Here is a 13,956-nt window from a genome sequence, read left to right as displayed (position 1 = left end):
CTGGATATCTTGGGTCACAGACACACTCCTGACAAAAATGACTACAATTGGGAAATGACAGAATTGGGAAATGCTGAGAGGCCTGAGCCAACAAGGACCTGGAGCTGGAGATGAGGTCAGTTTCTCACTGAAGAATAAGGGCAATGCATGAAGATGTATAAGATTCACACATTCAGAAAAAAAGGATGTCTTAGTTTGGGTTGCTGTAACAGAATATCATAGTCTGAGTGACAATAATCATTCATTTCTCAGAGTTCTGGAGGCTAGAAATGTGGGATCAGAGTGTAGGCAAGGTTGGGTTTTTGGTGAAGGCTCTCGTCCTGCTCTGGGCTTCTCCAGTGGTTCAGTGGTAAAGAATCTTGCTACAATGCAGAAGACCCAGGTTTGATCCCTGGGTCAGGAAGATCCCCTGGAAGAGAGCATGGCAACCCACTCCAGTATTCTTGCAGTGAAAACCCCATGGACAGAGGAGCCTGGCAGGCTACAGTCCATAGGATTGGAAAGAGTCAGACACAACTGAAGTGATTAAGCATGCACACGAACTCTACAGAGAGCTGTCTTCTCCTTGTATTCTCACATATAACAGACAGACAGACAAAGAACTCTCTTGGTCTCTTCTTATAAGTGCGCTAACCTACTCATGAGGATTCCACCCTCATGACCTAATTACCTCCGAGAGGCATGCATGCATGTTAAGTCACTTCAGTTGTGTCTGACTCTTTGTGACCCCATGGACCATAGTCCACCATACTCATCTGCCCATGGGATTCTCCAGGCAAGAATATTGGAGTGGATTGCCATGCCCTCCTCCTGGGGATCTTCCTGACCCAGGGATAAAACCTGTGTTCTCTTATGTCTCCTGCATTGACAGGTGGGTTCTTTACCACTAGGGTCACCAATCCTCACATTCTAATACTATCACATTTGGGAGTTAAGATTTCAACACATGCATTTTTGGAGAGATGCAAACATTTAGTCCACAACAAGGAGAAAAGGAAAGTTAAGTAGGTAAGCAACAATGTTCATGATTCATGGCCTATAAGGTACTACTGACCCGTTTGTTTTCCCAGCCTGCCCTCCAGCACTCTTGTACCAGTCTTCCTTTTGCTTGCTGTGTCCACACAAGCTGGCACTTATATTACTCTCTCATGTCAAGAATCTCTTTCTCATTTCAGATTATTTTAACTCATATCTCCTGCCTGAAACAGTCTTCTCACTCAGCTTTTCAACTGGTTCCTTTTAATCCCTCTGATCTTAACCCAGAGGACTGCCTCCTGCCTCTTCTGCTCTGGGCTGCTTAAAACCATGGCAGTTATACATACCCCCATTCTAACCATCGAGCCTTAGATTTCACTACATCTCTGAGAGATTTCATCACAAACAGCCTAATGGCCTAGAAGTTCATTTTACCTTTAATTATTACAATTTGTATGTTATGAATTAAAATAGAGGTTTCATTTAATTTAAAAATAGATATTTGTTACTTTCCCCTTTGAATCAAAAGGAAACTCTCAGAGGAGTATCAGAGAAACCAATCTGGAAACCTTGCTTCCTCAGCAGTCAAGAAATCCTATTATTTGAGAAATAGCCCCAATCAATAAACTAGCAAATCTGGAGTTCCTGAGTCAGGCATCCCATCTGCAATGCCCATAGCAGGCACACCAGTCCTGAATACAGGCAGCTGTTCTGCCAACCTGGTCAGGGCAATGCTTCCTTTGAAAGCACTTTCTGCAAGAATCCCATTTCCTACTGCACTGTGATCATTCCTCCAATGAATATGAAGCTCTTAGACTGGTTTGTTGGAGTACATAAAATCACTAAGGCTTTAGGAACATGACTGATATTTGAAAATTAGATACTGAGGAGGAAGACAATAACCAGCAATATTTAGCCCAGTTACAAAAAAAAAAAAAAAATTAGCCCAGTTACTACTACAATGAGTTAAAAACTACAAATTGACATAAAAGCTAGCAAACATACTGTGATAAATTAGAAAAGATAACTGTATGATAACTGATTTATAAAACATAAATTTGATAAGAGAAATGTCAAGATAAAATGAGGTACTGGAGCCCTTGAATGCAAACGATGCCTTTATTTGCAGAAGAGGAAAGTATTTGGCAACACCAGCAGGTACCCTAGGAAATTTCCCTGGATTTTGGTTGTGAAAATCAAAACCAGTCATGGGTGCGACTTAGCACGCACATAAGGGCTGAATTTTGGTTATGAAACCTTATTCCAGCAGAGACCCAATAAAATACTGATTACCAAGTGTCTATCTGTGATGACAGTTCTCTGGGTAAAAATACATGTATTTGCAAGACAAATACTGAAAGGCTAATGCTGGCCTCATTTCAGAGCCTGTTAGATTTTTTACAATCCTTGACTTTTTAGTTTAACACTGCATCAATCATTTAGAAGGATTCTTGGGTTATTTATCATTTCCTGTATGTGTATGCCCTTGTTGTAACAATAATGTTTGCCAGATTCTATCATCTCATAGGTTGAAAATGTAAAATACGTACAAGTTACTGAATTAAAACAATCTATTGCAAGATCATTATTTTATACATAACACTAAAAATGATGTAAAGTGTTGCCAATTCAACTATGACACATGATCCATTGTAAAAGCATTATCATTCTTTAAGCTGTTAAAATGCTGAAAAAATGTGCATCTTAGAGGAAATGTGTTTGTAAAAGACATAAGGTAATGCTAAATCTTGGTTTTTAGGGTTAGATTTACTAATTCAGAGTTCCCTGAATCCCAGCAACTTGTTAAGTTACTAAAAGAATAGGTAACTTCTTGTATTTTCTTTAAAGTTCAAAAGGAAGTAGTCTTAAATGAATAAAATGTTTTTTGTGTATTTGGAACCTAATATTTTCAATCTATGTACCTATGAAGTAAGCCAAGCTCTCTCTGACCTAGAATTATGATTGCTACTTTCACTTGCCTCTGTAATTTTAAATGTAAAATGAGAGGTTTGGAGCCAACAATAAATAGATGTTTGACCTTGGACAAATTATATAACCTCTGGATTTTTCTCCTTTATACATTCAGATAATAACAGGGTTCTCATATGGTATCATTGGCATTGTTACAGTAATCTCCTGAGTATCTAAGTAAGACAAGTATTATGGCTGATTCATGTTGTACAGCAGAAACCAACACAACATTGTAAAGCAGTTATCCTCCAATTAAACATAAATAAAAAGTAATCAGGAAGAATGCTTGCTCACACACACACACACACACACACACACACACACACACACACACACAAGAGGTGTAACGTGCTTGGAACCAATGGTGCCCAGCACAGTGCAAGCACTAAATAAATTATCATTTCACATCTACTCAAACATGTGAGTAACACAGAATTAAGTTCTATTGACATGCCCATGGGAAGAGGAGTGGGAAAGGAAAGGAAAGTGTTCCAACTACTACTGCTAGTTTATAAACCACCTCAAAATTTAATATCTTAAAAGTGCAGTTTTATTATGTGTACTGATTCTGTGGGTCAGGACTTCATACAGAGCACAGGTGCATGATGTTGAGAAGACTTGAAGGTAGCCAGTGACTATAGGGCCTGGCACCCTCTCCAGTACTCTTGCCTGGAGAAGGCCATCGACAGAGGAGCCTGGTGGGCTACAGCTCATAGGGTCACAAAGAGTCGGACACAACTGAAGGGACTTAGCACGCACCTAAGGGCTGTGATAATCATCTTAAGGTGTCTTCATCTGGGAGTTGATGCTGGGCCCTGAGCTGGTCGTCAACCAGAAAATGTGTATGCGTATTTTTCTCATGGTCTGGAAAGGTTTGGGGATCCTACACCATGGTGGCTGGGTTTCAAAGACAAGCATATCCAGAGACAGGCAGAAGTTGTATTGCTTTTCCGACCTGGCTTTAGAAGCCACATAACACACAGTATCACCAGATTGACAAAGAGGTAACAGAACCAATGTTTTAATGGGAGGAGTGTCTTCTTTCACATTGAAAGAAGAGCATGTGGAATGGGAGGTTTTGTTGCAAAGTGCCTGGAAACACAATCTTCCAGAGAGAGTGAGAGAAAGTAAGAGAAATTTTCAAGACAACCTGAAGGATGAAAACCTCTTATGGCACAGATTTGCAGCAAAACAATTTGGAAAGGCACTTAATTTTGAAGTGCCAAATAAGCACTGCCTAAATACAGAAACTCACTGAAAACTATCAAAAGTGTATTAGGCTCATATACTTTGAAAGAGAGCAGACTATAACAAAAAACTTTCCTAAACTTGCTTCTTAAACTGAGCAGAACAAAGATAATGAAAAAACATAAAGTTATTGTTAGATATATAGATACTCAGGATTCATCATAAACTAGGTAAGAGGAGAAATTCAGTAGTCAGCATATGCCTGGGAAAAAGAGTAAACAAAAACAGATTGGTTCATAAAAATTCTGTTAGTTTTTAACATTGAATTGTAGAATTCTTATGATTTAAAAATAATTGACCCGTTATTGTACAGATGCTTGCTCCTTGGAAGAAAAGCTATGGCCAATCTGCTGCTGCTGCTGCTAAGTCGCTTCAGTCGTGTCCGACTCTGTGTGACCCCATAGACAGCAGCCCACCAGGCTCTCCCGTCCCTGGGATTCTCCAGGCAAGAACGCTGGAGTGGGTTGCCATTTCCTTCTCCAGTGCATGAAAGTGAAAAGTGAAAGGGAAGTCGCTCAGTCGTGTCTGATTCCTAGCGACCCCATGGACTGCAGCCCACCAGGCTCCTCCATCCATGGGATTTTCCAGGCAAGAGTACTGGAGTGGGGTGCCATCGCCTTCTCCATGACCAATCTAGACAGCATACTAAAAAGCAGAGACATTACTTTGTCAACAAAAGTCCATCTAGTCAAAGCTATGGTTCATCCATCTTAGTCAAAGCTAGGTCCATCTAGTCAAAGTTTTTCCAGAGTCATGTATGGATGTGAGAGTTGGACTATGAAGAAAGCTGAGCACTGAAGAATTGATGCTTTTGAACTGTAGTGCTGTAGAAGAGTCTTGACAGTCCGTTGAACTGCAAGGAGATCAAACCAGTCAATCCTAAAGGAAATCAATCCTGAATATTCATTGGAAGGACTAATGCTGAAGTTGAAATTCCAATACTTTGGCTACATGATGTGAAGAACCGACGCACTGGAAAAGACCCTGATGCTGGGAAAGATTGAAGGCAGGAAGAAAAGGGGATGACAGAAGATGAGATGGTTGGATGGCATCACCAGCTCAACGGACATGAGTTTGAGCAAGCTCTGGGAGTTGGTGATGGACAGGGAAGCCTGGCGTGCTACAGTCCATGGGGTCTCAAAGAGTCAGACACTACTGAGTGATTAAACTGAACTGATGCAAAGTACTAGATTATTTACTTCATATCTGAACTTTGCAACATTATGAAGTTGCTATAATTGCCCCCCTTTTACAGGTTAAAAAAAGTTGAGGCTCAGAGAGAGACTAAAAAATTTGGCCTATTTTATCTGATCCCTGACTCTATGTGTTTTCTACTACCACACAATGCTTTTGACTTGCTTATAAAATTAACTTCTTGAGGACATTAAGTTAGAAGAATCAGACAGGCACTTCTGGCCAGAACTGGAAACGGGGAAATCCCAAGTATCACAGTAAGGTTTTTATTTGAAATAGACTAAAAAAAAATCTGAAGAAGAGGGCATTTAAGGTTCCCAGCCAGCCACAGACCCAACAGTTCTTCAGAGCAATGTGCTTTGACAGGAGCCCCATCACACAAGGCCTAAGTTGATTTTAAGTATTTCTGCAAAGAGTATGAACCAAGAAGAAAAAATAAATTAACTTCAAACAGGAAGAAAGTAGAAATCTTCGGGGATGTCTTAATGGGCCAAAACACAAATTTTGAACAAAAAATTATAAATGTTCCAAAGGTAGTTCCAGAAATCAATAGGGACAAACAAATGACAAAGTACAAATCTGAAGCTGGCTGTGTTAACTAGCTAGAAAAATAAATACAGATATTACATCAATGTTTCTGGAGCTTACTACGGCTATTAAAAAATAGACCGACAGGAAACTCTTCTGGAAGCTTTAACGTGACAGTTCTCCTAAGCCCACTTTCCCAAGTATTCTTCATAGGTTGTATCCTGGACTTTCCTTAGGGACATCATCAGATTTGCATTTTTCTCATTGTCTGAATTAACATGCCCTTCTAGACTTCTCTCAGATAATAAAGTATTTTATTGAGCTACTGAAACTTTTTTAATTTGGAAATATTTCTTTTAAGATGGTGTGATAAAGTCCTTTTATTGAGGTTTGTTACTTGAGACAAAAAGAATCCTGCATATTTTTTTTTAAATGTTTGTCACAGCACAAAGCAAATTACAGGACTGGACTTTATAACTGATAATCTGATATTGATACTTTCATCTAAGCAGTACATTAAGTTCTCATATGAAGCTGGCTGTTTACCTGAAATCTCTAGGAAGAAGTTAGGGGAAAATGTTCATTCTTAAATTGGAAAGTGAAAACAACTCTCAATGTACTGGCCCTAGCAGAAAATGTAAAAGCAAATTAAGAGTACTAAACTATATTCTTTCCACAAATAAGGTAGTCCAAAATCACTGCAGATGGTGACTGCAGCCATGAAATTAAAAGACACTTACTCCCTGGAAGAAAACTTATGACCAACCTAGATAGCATATTGAAAAGCAGAGACATTACTTTGCCAACAAAGGTCTGTCTAGTCAAGGCTATGGTTTTTCCTGTGGTCATGTATGGATATGAGAGTTGGACTGTGAAGAAAGCTGAGTGCCGAAGAATTGATGCGTTTGAACTGTGGTGCTGGAGAAGACTCTTGAGAGTCCCTTGGACTGCAAAGAGATCCAACCAGTACCTTCTGAAGGAGATCAACCCTGGGATTTCTCTGGAAGGAATGATGCTAAAGCTGAAACTCCAGTACTTTGGCCACCTCATGCGAAGAGTTGACTCATTGGAAAAGAGTCTAATGCTGGGAGGGATTGGGGGCAGGAGGAGAAGGGGACGACAGAGGATGAGATGGCTGGATGGCATCATGGACTCTATGGATGTGAGTCTGAGTGAACTCCAGGAGTTGGTGATGGACAGGGAGGCCTGGCGTGCTGCGATTCATAGGGTCGCAAAGAGTCGGACACGACTGAGCAACTGAACGGAACTGAACTGAACTATTTAGAAAAACAAAGCCCTTTGTTGGAACAAAACAAAGCCCTTTGTTGGAACCTCTCCCAGTAACAGTTTATGTATCACCATTTATAATAAAATTCATCCCAGTTATTAATGGCACATGAGCAATTTTAAATTCACACACACAGACACACAGAGGCACATAGACACAGCCTCCATAGAATGGATCAAGAAACAAAAAAGGGCTGGTATCGTCCCTGCTTAAGTGTCTTTCTATGGTACCTAAGGCTAGTTACTGGTGGTTTAATTCCTTTCCTATTCAAAAGCATCTATATCTGAAACCTGCTTTTTTAAGTGTTAACCTAGAAAGCTAGAATAAATCATTAAGAGTATGTTTCTTACCACGTATTATCATTTAGAGATAATTTAGAGAAAAACTGCATTTAGAATATTTCTGCAGCTCGCAAGGGATTACCAGGAGATCATTTTAGCATTCATCTCTAGATTATCTGACCCAGGATGGATGGGCTTGAACAAAGCCAGAGACTAATCCAGTGTTCCCTGGCTCATGTAAATGAATTGGCTGCTGTAACCTCATCCCTAAAATGGGAGATATTTTCAGACCCTGATATTTCATAAACATTCACCCTCCTATAAATGATGACTACTCAAAGGGCCACATTTTAGCATCTTCAACTTATCTTCACAAATAGGAAAAACACTCTCTTTGAAAATGAACATCATTATTCTTTTGTACCTAAGGGTCTAGATTTAAATTCATTATTGAGTAGGGTGTAATTTGAGACTTTTCCCGAAAGCTTTGATTTGGAACTATAAGTAGGATGCTGAGGGAAGGTACCTAGTTAGCAGAAATCCATCCTTATATACCAGAAACAGCTTCATAGAAGGCTAAGGAGCTTTTAGAAGGAACTGTATAAACTAAAAGGATACGGAAAACCCCCTTTTAGAAACACTCCCACACCTTCCAACCCATTCCCTACAAACAGTATTTGATGTTTTGTTTGTTACCTTCAAAGTGCTCCAAGCCTCATAGAAGCCCATGAATACCATTAGAATCTAGACTGGTATAAACTGTTAAATTGGTTAACAGAAATTCAATTCCCCCAAATGCTCAATGAATACCCCCAAGCAAAGAAATACAGTTTATTTTCATATTTAGACACTAACTGGATAAGTTTCAGTGAATGGATAAAAGTGACCTGTTTTAAATATATAAGACAAACTGCATAAGAAGCATTTAGAGGCTAAGTGGTAAAGAAACCTCCTGCCAGTGCTGGAGACATAAGAGACCTGGGTTTGATCCTTAGGTCAGGAAGATCCCCTGGAGGAGGGTATGGAACCCACTCCAACATTCCTGCCAGAGAAATCCCATGGACAGAGGAGCCTGGTGGGCTACAGTCCACAGGGTCGCAAAGAGTCAAACACAACAGTAGCGACTTGGCATGCACGCATAGTAAGTTTTATGTCAAACTGATTAAGTTTTTAATTAGCTTGTTGTCTTAAATAAGTAAATATTCCCACCTGAAATCTTATTTACACCACTTTTTGGCACAGACCCACATTTCCAAAGTCATATCAAAGTTTAACGTCAAACCAGCCGGATATCCATTATCATAAAGTCACAGTCAGTGATAACTGACAGTGAGACTCCATGCAACAAAAAAGGCCTTGTTCCAAAGTGGTACTTACCATCTACACAGTTGCATTATTAAAAATGTTGAAGGCAAAGTTCACATTCTTTTCCCTCTACTATACCAAGAAATTCAGACTCATCAATGGCAAAGATTTGGATTAACAAAGCAAACAGGGGCTAGAGAGAAATACTGTTATACAGTAATAATTCCCTCTCCTCGGGAGTCATAAGACTACCCCAGGGCTTTCCAGAGGGAATGAACGAACTGGGTAAACTTGGGGCAAATGTCTTTGAGTCTAAGCATCAAGACAAACCAACAGCACCCCTAAAACGGCAAACCTGAAGGGCCTACCTACATGGCTCCACTGGCAGGTTTAATTAACAACATAATTTGATCCTTGATTCAGACAAAGGACTATTTACAGGATGCTTCTGCTCAGTTCCCTGGTGCCTCAGGCAGTAAAGGATCTGCCTGCAATGCTGGAGACCTGGGTTTGATCCCTAGGTTGGGAAGATCCCCTGGAAAAGGGAATGGCAAGCCACTCCAGTATTCTTTCCTGGAGAATTCCATGGACAGAGGAACCTGGCTGGCTATAGTCTATGTCATCACAAAGAGTCGGAGCGACTGACTTAACTAACACACTTCTGCTCATTTGTTCCACCCAAGCAGTCAGGTTCACTTCAGTACTCCTTGGCTTGTGGTCAAGCATCTAGGCTTTGAGTGGTGCTGGACTCAAATCCTAATTCAGTCATTCAAACCTAGACAGCATTTTAAAAAGCAGAGACATCACTTTGCCAACAAAGGTCCATCTAGTCCAAGTTATGGTTTTTCCAGTAGTCATGTATGGATGTGAATTGGATCATAAAGAAGGTTAAACACCAAAGAATTGATGCTTTTGAATGTGTGGTACTGGAGAAGACTCTAGAGAGTCCCTTGGACAGCAAGGAGATCAAACCAGTCAATCCTAAAGGAAATCAACCCTGAACACTCACTGGAAGGACTGATGCTGAAGCTGAAGCTCCAATATTTTAGCCTAGAACCAACTCGCTGGAAAAGACCCCGAGGCTGGGAAAGATTGAGGGCAAAAGGAGAAGAGGATAACAGAGGATGAGAACTTGGATGGCATCACCGATTCAATGGACAAGAACTTGGGCTAACTCCAAGAGATGGTGAGACAGGGAGGCCTGGTGTGCTATAGCCCATGGGGTCACAAAGAGTTGGAGAAGACATAGCAACTGAACAACAACAACAACTAATCCTGACCGCTTGAAAACCATAGTTATAAATTCATTGGCTTCTGGGTTATTGCTCCATGTTCAGAAATTTTTGTGAAAGTAAACACAGCTTCACAATGACCAATCTCTATCATTTTTTTCATGCTTTAGTGTTATTTCAACTCTCTAGAACACACATGACTACCTCTGTTTTCTCCTAGAGTGTTCTTTTTCTATTTTCAGTTCCATAGCCATTAATGTCTCTTTCCACATCAGTCCGACGTCTTCCTAAGACCATTAATGGGAACCACTGCAAAGGAGGTTGTTAGATCAAGCAAAAGCAATCACCACGATGAAAAATAGAACTCAAAGCCCCAGCACCCCTAAGTGATTCAGCACATTTGTGGAACAAAGCAACAGCCATCAGCACAGCTCTGGGTATCTGAGGAGCTAGAGTGACTTCTACGTTTTCGAGCCACATTCTTAGGTCAAGTGGAATAAGTTTAGCTGCCCTACTTTATCTCACAGTGGTTTTAAGAGGCAAATGATGCGATGTGCATAAAAGAACCTTGTGCCCACAGAAGCACGTTGCCATGGAAATGTGGAAGTAGCTCTATCTTCCTAGAAATAGGTTGTACATTATCATCTCAACTAAGCAGTGGTCTGATTTTCCATAAAATATTTATGTTGGTGAAGATTTTTTTGAGATTTCCTAAGGTTCAGTTCATTGAATACTAATAGATATTATGCAAATGAAATGACAATGAAACCCCTTCCAAATTTTTTTGATCAGATAGTCTGAAAAAAATGCTTGGTTAAGCAAAATTAAACAGACTTCATTCCTGCAGAGCTTCTGAACGCCTTTAAGATGCTAATATGCAGTACTTTGTGGGTGCTGTATAATGTGGTTTCTAAGCCTCTTTGACTATAAAACTGTTTTCTTAGGGAACATCTCTTGGCAATAATGCCCAGTGAGTATCATTAGGAAACAGAGCACTAATGATTTTTTTCCTCGTACAACTTGCTGAACGAAGCAGAACTTATTCAGCATGTATCTCAGACCTCCAGTTCCAGACAGACACATAGAAAGAAGCCAAGGAATTAACACTGATTCCAGCTGAGTTCATCCCTTTTCTAATAACATAAGATAAATAGGATTCTGAGCATCAGATATTTTAGAGACAAGTCAGGCTTTTGCTTGCCAGGTTTCAAAGTAAAATCATCGGTAAGCAGATGTCATTAGGCTTAAACTCACCCACCTGCATCACCACAGCCGTTCTTCCTCCCCACCCACCCCCACAACCATATTCTGACATTCTAGGTTCTAACTTTCTCCTTCTCTTTTCCATTCAAAACTTAAGGCCCTAAAATTTCTGGGACACAGCTAGGGGTCCTAGTGAAAGATAAGCTGGACAGCCATGGGCAAGTTACTTCACTTTTCCCGGCCTTGGTTTCCTCTAGTAGAAAGCAGATATAATAGTGTAAACATACTTGTTATTTAAATTTAGGAAGTGAAAAAATTTGAGTAAGTCCCTTGCTATGGAAACACACTGGAGAAGGGACTGGCAACCCACTCCAGTATTCTTGCCTGGAAAATCCCATAGACTGAGGAGCCTGGAAAGTTATAATCTACGAGGTCGCAAAGAATCGGACATGACTGAGCAATTGAGCACACACATGGAAACTCCCACTACCTGCCATCTGAAAATCAGGAACCAAATTGTTTTAAACAGTGTAATATCCCTTGTTATCCAACTTTGCTATCCACACTTGCCAAACTAAGTAGATGTGAGACTAAGGAGTGCTTGTGGTACCCATATCACAGAGTCACTGGGCAGACTAGATCAGTTAATAACTGCAAGGCATTTTGAGGCTGTCTGGCAGAGTACTTGCTATTCTTATTATTTTGGCTACTATAACATAATATTCTGTGAGTATTAATAATAGACCTAGGGAATTTATTTTTACTTAACAGAAGCTCTCAGTGTTTTAATCCAAAGTTTTAAAGAAAGGACTGACCCTCAAATTTTATTTATGTACTCCTGTGTTTTTATCAGAGGATCTTTTGAGGGGAAAAAGAGAACACAGAGATATGAATCAGGAGACCTCATTTCTGGCCAAACTAATTTCTAGCAAAGTACTAATCATAACATATTAGGTCAGGGCATAATCTGTGAGGTTTCAGTTTCTCCTTGAGAAAAGTGGAACAAATGCCTATGCTCCTTACCTCATGGAATCAAGAGAAAATGAATATGAAAGTATTCGCAGGAACTTCCCGGGGGTGCTGGAGTTACCTTCACCTTCCAGTGCAGGGGGCACAGATTCCGTCCCTGAGTAGGGAACTAAGGTTCCACATGGCTCCTGGTCCAAAGACTAAGACATGGCACAGAAGCAATACTGTAACAAATTCAATAAAGACTTTAAACACGGTCCAAATCAAAAAATATTTGTAAAAAAATTAAGCACTCTGCAAACGGTAACATGGAGCACTCAGGAGGGGACTGCTTGCCATTCTACTTAGCTCCCTGCTTACCGTGTTTCTGGGATGGAACCTTAGAATTCCAGTCCTTAAACCCATATGAAACTCAGAGTCATGAACCAATCTGCTGGAGAGGAAATCAGAGCATATTTCACACCGATCGGCAGATGTACAGCAGATTAGCAGGCTGTACATTCTGGAAACAACATTCTATCAAGCAACAAACATTCATGGAGCACCTCCTAGGTTTCAGAAGGTGTTCTTAATGCAGCTCTGGCTGAATCATGGGGTATGTGACTCTACCTACCAAAGCAGGTGCTGATGTAAGTTTTCCCTCTCTCCTGCCATATTGCTGATCCTTATCAAGTCACTTATATTACTGCTCAAGCTTCCTTCTTTGGAAAAATGTTCCCCTGCTTCATGAGACTAGAACTCTTTGCAAGCTCACGTTACTAAATTGTTTGCATTTCCTCAAAAGGTAAGTCTGACTGAAAACCAGTCTACTTATCAGGAAAGTATCAGGGGACTGATTTCCAACTGCAGTGCCTGCTTTGTGATTCATTTATTTTCTTCCCTTGGAAATTTAATAAACTTTATCTAAAAGGTCATGAGTCCTTCCTGAACAGCACTCCAAAGGTATTTGTATAGCATTTAATATTTAGCCAATCCTTTACGATCAGACTGTTTCTTTTCCTCCTAGCAACCTAAAGTAGTTCATTACTATCACATTCTGTATAGAAATGAAGAAGCTGAGGCCCCAAGGCATAAACAGTTTATTATACTTACTCTATCAGTCAAGTGAGAATCAAGTCATCAAGTTGAATAACACTTTTAATTTCTTTTTTATTTTATGTCCTAAGTATAATTGACTATACAAAGAAGATTTAATCCTAGCAGAAGAAAAAAAAAATCTCAGATAAAATATGAATCTGGTGCTGTACAATAAAAAATATTCCTGTGTTTTTTCCTTTTCTCTCTTCAATAACCTTTCCCTTTGTCCGAATTATCTGCTAAATTACCCATAAAATATGCTATCAGCTTATTTTAGACTAATACAAAATTACAAAAAATTAAAAAAAAAAAAAAAAACGACAGGTGACTAAAAACCTTAGGTTAAAAAGAAAGGGAAAAGTCACTGAGATTGAATTGCAACTCCAGAGCCTCTATCCTGTGAACTTCTCTAGTTCAAAAGCAATTTGTTTTTCTAATAAAATAGCATAAACCCTGACTGTCTAAATAGACTTCAAAGTCATGTTCTCCAGCCTCAGCTGGGCCCTTACTGTCTGACGATTCTTTCATACACCTTTATTGAGTCTCAGCCCATTCACATCTTTAGCTTCATCTTCAGCACATAGATTCCACAAGTTATTCTGATTTTTGGTAAGTGGATCTTTTACCATTTATGGATGAATGAATGAATCTTTTCCTTTTTCAATTCCCAACTTCACTTAAGCAA

This window comes from Ovis aries, chromosome 4 (genome assembly GCF_016772045.2).
Source record: "Ovis aries strain OAR_USU_Benz2616 breed Rambouillet chromosome 4, ARS-UI_Ramb_v3.0, whole genome shotgun sequence".
Taxonomy (NCBI): Eukaryota; Metazoa; Chordata; class Mammalia; order Artiodactyla; family Bovidae; genus Ovis; species Ovis aries.
This window is presented reverse-complemented; position numbering follows the sequence as displayed.